The sequence below is a fragment of the Acomys russatus genome, chromosome 1, assembly GCF_903995435.1.
Source record: "Acomys russatus chromosome 1, mAcoRus1.1, whole genome shotgun sequence".
NCBI classification, from domain to species: Eukaryota; Metazoa; Chordata; class Mammalia; order Rodentia; family Muridae; genus Acomys; species Acomys russatus.
The window spans coordinates 113,592,793-113,600,145 of record NC_067137.1 but is presented as its reverse complement, the minus strand read 5'-3'; the positions used below and the strand labels follow the sequence as shown (position 1 = coordinate 113,600,145).

Below are 7,353 nucleotides of genomic sequence, written 5' to 3'. Positions count from 1 at the left end.
GACTTAGTCTTCGCATGCCCCTGAATGCCCCAGGTTTCCTGTCAATAATCACTGGCAACAGGAGGTGATAGAAATCTTTCCCACAGAACAAAACCAAAAACCACATCAGAGAGAAAGCCTGTGTGCTCATCCAGACAGGAACACTTGCTCCTTGGATGCTATTCCCCAGGGCCGCCGACAAAGTTGGGAGATCAGGGGTCCTGGTGGATAACCGAGGAGTCTGCAGCCTCTCAAGCTGCTCTGAGAGTCTGTGAGAGCATACGTCATCTACAGCTCTCAAGAGAGGATGGCTGGCCACAGGCTTCTGCCAGGGTGGCCACTGCCCTGGCCTTTTTGCTGTTGCCAACTGTGTGCCGTGACCAGTTTCCCACCAAGCTTTGCCAAACAAGAGGGACGAAGGTGGGCTGAGCAGGAAACCTGAGCCAGCCACAGACAAAACAATACCATGCCATGGGTCATGTCTGGCAAGCAGAAGGGAAGATCCCGTTGAGTTTGGGGGCAGGAAGAGCTAAAGTTTTGTCCCTTTCTGTTTACACACTGTAACCAGGATCAAGAGGACATGCCTTTGGCTATGAAGTGATTTAGACCTTGATGCTTTCACTTCCTGGGTGTGGCCTTTCTTGAGCCAAATGTCTGTTCTTGTTGCATTTGCGTGCACATGCTCAAGGTGAAGACACAGTGGGCAGGACTGAAAGAATTAAGACACCCAGCAACAGCCTAGCTTTTAAAAATCTTATCTGAAGGTCACCTCCTCTGAGAAGCCTCCCCCACTTCTCCACCATCAGATAACCCTCCTTGTCTGAATGGGATGTCAGAGTTGAAAAATGGAGGAGGTTGGTCTGCTGTTGAGCCCTGGGTACCAGATGTGCCTTTGGGTAAATGTCTGGTGTTTGTAAACCTTCTTTTCCTCATCAGGAGACATGGGTTATAGATGACACTGGAGATGTTCCAAAAAAACAAACAAAACCAAACCAAACCAAACAAACCAAAACAGTGAGTTCCCCATCTGGGGACGCATGCAAGCAGATGCCATGGGATCTGCTCAATGAGTTTTCTGAAGCATACCTTCTCTCTCATTGGCGCCCAAAGGTGGACTAAGTCCATTCCAGCCAGCTCCCCTCACTGGGCAGAGAGGAAATGGCTCCCTACCTCCCTGCCTAGCTCTCCCCAGCCTCTGAGGACCCCAGGCTGTTTCTACCCAATCAGGCCTACTCAAAGTCCTGCCAAGATGGAGTGTTCCGTTGGTCACACGGCCTCTGTATGCTGGAAGAGCAGCCCCTCAAAAAAAGAGAGGCCATAACCCTTAAGAACTCCAGCTCATTGGGCTCTGCCAGCTTTGTCAGGGAGGTATGTGAGGGGAGCAGGGCTTTGAGTTCTGAGCTGCAGAGCAAGGGGTCCAGAGAGATTCAGGGAAGACAGGGAGAGCTAAGTCCTGGCTGTTGTTTCTCATCAAGCCCAGACTCCAGGGCACACAGGGGCAATGTCTTATTTTGTCTATAGTCACTGGACAATCTGGAGCAAATGGCTTCACTTATTGGTGAAACAGGCTGTCTTCTCTGAACAGGGTGTTGTGTGGACTGGTGAAAATGTAACCTCAGGAGTCACACAATGCCATATATTTTCTGTCTGATGTTTCTGAGCACACGACAGATAAACCTCTGATTCCTATCAGCCCTATTTTACAGATAGGTAAGTTGAGGTTTAAACCCAGGCTGACTGGGCTGTACAACCAGTCACGGAGACTTTGAACCCATAGTAACAGACAGAGCAGTGTCAGAAGACACATTGTAACAGAGCGGCATCACAAGACACACTGTGATAGAGTAGCATCAGAAGACACCTTGTGATTGTCCCTAGGCTTCAATGGTTTCCAACACACAGACAGTCCCATTTCTACACAGCACCGAGCCCTGCCCTTCCTGTAGTATGCAAATCCTGAGCCTGCTCCTCATCTGTCTTATGATCAGTCTGCAAATAAAAGGAAACATATCCTTTTTTTTTTTTTTTTTAGTTAAAAATTGCTTAATTTTTTTCATTCCGGGTACCACTACCACAATTTACAGGGCAACACATCTGGTGTAACGAAAAGGGAAAGGAAAAGCTACGACGACAGATACACCTCAGGAATGTACATCTAACTGATAATACAGTGCGTGCACCAATGCTGCGCTTCTTGCAAACTGTGGCTATGCCCACAGAAGGAGGGTTTCTTGTTTAAGCTGCAGTAACTTTCCTGACTGACTGTGGATCATCGTCCCTTCTGTGGCAGATTTTTACAGCTCCTCTAATGCACTTGGGACAACTGTCTCAGAGTGACCTGCAGCTTTCCTGACAACTACTCTCTCCTGCTAAGAACTGTAGCCGTTTTTCTGCTGTCTGTTGCCATAGCTACCACCAGATCCATAGCCACCACCACAGGGACCACCTGAGTTTCTTCCACCAACACTGTCATCCTTCACGGATCCGTAATTTGTTTGCCGTTGTCCACTGTGATTTCCAAAATTGCTATATTCTCCCACTATAGTTACCTCCACCAAAATTTCCTCCTTCACTGTGACCACCGTATTCTTCTCCTCCACCATATGCCCCACCTTGGTTTCCATATCCCTGTCCACCACCACCAAAACCGCTGCTACTCTAACCAGGACCACCACCACAGTTGTCACTGTCACCTCCAAACCCATTATGTTCGCCATCACCACTTCCATAGCTACATCTGCTGCCAGCCAGCACCTCCACCACCATATCCTCCTCTTCCACCAAATTTCCACCAAGACCAAAATTTACCTCCACCTCCTCCAAAGTTTTCCCCATGATCCATAAAGTCATCAGATCCACCTCACGACTCTCTGTGATCTAGCAAACTGCACCTCTGGTTTAGAAAGGATCCTTTCCACGTCACAATTATGCCCATTAATAGTGTGGTATTTCTGACACAGTTTTGTTAACTGTGTCATGATCATCAACAGTTACAAAAGCAAATTCTCTCTTCTCCTCCTCTCGCGCTGTCTTCCATAACTTCTATGGCTCCAGTCTTAACATACTTTTCAAAGTAGAACCTTGGATTAAATTCATCTGTACCTTCCTAAGTACTATCACCGTGATGGCCACTCTTGCTTATCAACTTAACTACATCTAGAATGAACTAAGATGCAAAAATGGAGGACACACCAGTGAGGGATTTCTGCTTAATCTGAAGTAGGAAGAGCCAAACCTTGAATCTGGATCTTGAGAAGACACACCTTTTAATCTGGGCCACACTTTCTGCTGGGTGGACACACACACACACACACACACACACACACACACACTGAAGAAGGAAGCTATTGCTCTTTGCCTGCTTGCCCCCACCTTGTTTGCTGTCCAGTGTTATGGCTAAGGGAGCTCCAGTTCATGCTAAGCATCCATCTTGGTACCCACCAACCATTTCCAGTCCCTGGAAGGTAAATTGTCACTAACACTGACTCAGTGACCTCATCCCAAAAATGTTCACCTGCGACCATCTACTTGTTATGATATGACTAACTGAATTTTTTTGCTTCTGTAACTTGCTTATGCAGATATCCAAGATTGTTTTGAGTTGCCTTAAGCACTTCACTTGGCAGAACAGAACAGTTTTTGCTGGCTTGCAGAGATATGGAAGGTCTCTCTGGGTGGGTTTCCCCTTTAAAAGTCTTTCCCCATACCCCTCTGTCATGGCACTCTCAAATTTGTCTCAGAGATTGTTCATCCTGCTAGCAACTAATCAATAAAATTTTAAATTATAATTAGACTGAGTCTGTGTTTTTTTTTCCAGGGGGGGGGGGTCACAAATTCCGTAACACAAGTTCATTGCTTCGCTGGCATTAGAGCCCACTTCTTCAGAATTCCAGTGTACACTGAAGACCAGCTGAGACATCCAGCCTCAGGAACTAAGCAACTACCAGATTCTTGGACTTTCTGTTCACAGGCAGCCACTGTTGGATTAGCTGGACCAAAGCCCGTCAGTCATTCTAGTAAACCCCTTTCTATACCTATGGTATTTATACAGTCATTCTATAAGTTCTGTTACTCTAGGGAACCCTAACTAATACAGCCACAAATGCTCTTCACTGTTGAGTATGGCAAGCTTCACAGAATCCATCACACACTCACTCATCAGCCTCGTCTGGCTGAGCCCACATTGCAGCATCCATCTCTCCAACACAAGAGTAGGTCACAAAGCCAAAGTCCCTGGAATGTTTAGCTTGGGGACCCCTCAGCACCACACAGCCTGTAACTGTGCCCTACTTCTCTTTTAAAGTTATCAAAAATGTTCTTCTAAGTTATCACCTGTAGCTGCAAAGCTCAGGTCACTGATAAATAGCTTCCTTAACTGTTCTGTTCCTTTGGATCACGGTCCTCCATTTTGAGACCAGACTCGCCCCTTCCAACTCCAAGTTCAACATAAGGAAATGGGTCTTAATTCTATGAGCTATTCTAGAAAGTTCTTGGATCTGAGAAAGGTGCTGTGGGAACCCTTTGTTGACAGCTGTTCCTTCAGATGGGGACAGTCTTGTGACACAGCATCTTTAACCTGAGAGGTTTGGGCCAACTCTGGTCAGTTGACGTCATGGTCTCCTCAGTCAGCAGAGGTGCACTTGGCGGGTGGGATGGCTTAGCGCAGTGGTTCTCGACCTTCCTAATGCTGCAACCCTTTAATACAGTTCCTTATGTTGTGGTCACCCCCCCCAACCATAAAATTATGTTTTTTGTTACTTCATAACTGTAATTTTGCTACTGTTATGAACTGTAGTGTAAATGCCTGTGCTTTCCAATGGTCTTAGGTGACCCTGTGAAAGGGTTATTTGACTCTCGAAGTGGTTGAGACCCACAGGTTGAGAACGATTGGCTTAGCGAGTAAAGGCACTTGTTGATAGGCCTGACAGCTTGAGTTCAATTCCTGGGTTGCACACAGTGGAAAGAGAGAGCCAACTCCCACAAGCTTTCCTCTGATTCACATCCATGTGGGCATGCACATGTGGAGACACATGTGCAAAATTTAAAAAATGAATGCAATAAGTTATTTAGGGACAGAGGTGACAATGGTGTGTCAGGCTAGCCAAGGGCACCTCAACCTTCCCCACAGTGCTGTAGGAGGGGCAGAATTGGGTGTAATACCTGCCAGTTATGAAGATAAGAAATTATTGTCAGAGTGGGTGTTTGCACCCTGAAGGATGCACAGCTGTGGATTGCAGGGTGGTCCCCTGTATCTGTACTTATTCTGCCCTTATAGACTCCTCAAGTGCTGTCTCTCTGTCTTTATATCTCTGTCTCTGTGTGTCTCTGTCTTTGTCTCTCTCTGTCTCTCTGTGTCTGTCTGTCTGTCTGTCTGTCTCTCTCTCTCTCTCTCTCTCCCTCTGTGTGTGTGTGTGTGTGTGTGTGTGTGTGTGTGTGTGTGTGTGTGTAGACCAGAGGACAACTTTAGCTGTTTTTCTTAGGTTCCATCTACTTCTTTTCTGAGACAATTTCCCACTGATCTCTAATATAAGTAGTCCAGGCTAGCCAGCTAGCCCCAAGGATCCCACCTGTCCCTGCTTCCCCAGGGCTAGATTATAAATGTGCACCACCACACCTAGATCCATCCATCCATCCATCCATCCATCCATCCATCCATCCATCCATCCATCCTATTTTCCGGCATATAAGATGACTTTTTAACTCCCAAAAAATCTGTGCCAAAGTCAGGGGTTGTCTTATTTGCCAGGTACTTACCTGCAGCTTGCTTCCCATGTCTGGTGCATATAGTGTGGGATGCCAGGGCCAGTTCTCCATTCTGTGTGGGGAGTATGAAGCAGGGAGGAGCAAGCTGCACACATCTTCTTGTACCTCAAGGAGGAGAACATGAGCATGGATTGGTTCTCCACCAGACCCCACTACTCATTCAACTTGGAGGGCTGCTCGTCTTCTTTACGGATTGAGTGTGGAGCGCACCTTAAAGGAGCAGTGTAGGCTGGCACTGGCTGTCTGCCTGTATTTAACAAAGTGCCTGGTTGTCTGTGCCCTGCCTGCAAATAGACACATGCCTGAGTGTGCTGCACAGGGTGTGCATTGGAAGAAGGGTAGTCTTATATGGTGAGCATATCCCAAACTCTATATTTTAACTGGAAAAGTGTGGGTCATTTTATATGCCCGGTCGTCTTATATGCCGGAAAATATGGTATATTCCTGGGTGTTTTGCCTCCATGTGTGTCTATATACCACCATGTGCATGCAGTGCCTGTGGAGGCCAGAAGAGGGCATCACATTTCTGGAACCAGCAGTTGTGAGCCTCCCTGTGGGTGCCGGGAACTGATCCCTGATGCTCCGGAAGAGCAAACATGGCTTTTAATGGATGAGCCACCTCTCTAGCTGATACCTGGATTTTATTAAAGTGGATTCAAGGCACTGAATACAGGTCCTCATGCTTGAGCAGGAAGCCCTTTGCCCTCTGAGCCACCTTCCCATCAAGCCACCGTCTCAACACCACGATCTGTCACATAAACACTCCATTCCCAAGCCTGCAGCAGGAGAGCCTAGATTGTAGCTCAACTGGCTGGAAGGGACTTGGAGGGACTTGTGACCTGCCCCAGGGCTGGGAGGCCTCAGCCAGGACCCGACCCTGCATGAGTGCCAACATGACGCCATGACAGGAGTGGAAAATCCCCATGTCTGAGCTGGGATCGAGCGGAGCCTCTGACGTGTGCCGGCTTGCTGACCTCTCCAGAACTTCACATTCTAGAGTCAGAAATAAACTCTCCCAGATTCCCTGCCCAGCTTATTGCCAGTTTGACCTGCTGGAACCCATTCCTGCTCCAAAGCCTGCCCTGGGGAAGCTGGGCCACGCTTCTGTTTCTCCACTTAATGGTGGGTCTCTAAGTGCTTTGAACCTTATGGGTGACTTGGGGCGGGCTGCTAGTAAGCGCTCAATTACTTTTTAGGATTGCTATTAATGTGAGTTAAATTAATCTACTGAGGCGACAGCCTGCCATCTGCAAGGATCCACTCTCGACTGCCCATTCCTACAGGGACCTTCAGAGGCAAGACAATGCAAAAATGGCCTGGCCTGCACATGGCAGGTTACTCACGAAGGGAGGTAGAAATAGGTGGCAGCTTCGCTGTCTTTTCTGAAGAGGGGGGTGGGGCAGGAGGAGAGGGTGGAACGGCTTCCAGTTCTGCCTCCAGAAAATTAGATTTTGGCAAATCTTAATGAACAAATTGCAAACTCTTTTTATAAAGGGGCCATTTCCTTTTTCGGTGCTGTTTCTGAGAAGAATGAAAGGGCAGGAGGTCTTCACGCAGGGACGTGCTCATCCTCAGGGGACAGCATGATACTGGCTGGACGCTGTTCTATGC

At 47.6% G+C, this 7,353-nt stretch overlaps 1 pseudogene; it reads right to left on the bottom strand.

Annotated features, from left to right (window-relative positions):
* Positions 1 to 2,197: 2,197 nt before the first annotated feature.
* LOC127194453 (heterogeneous nuclear ribonucleoprotein A3-like) lies at positions 2,198 to 5,751 on the bottom strand (annotated as a pseudogene).
* Between the last annotated feature and the right edge of the window lie 1,602 nt (positions 5,752 to 7,353).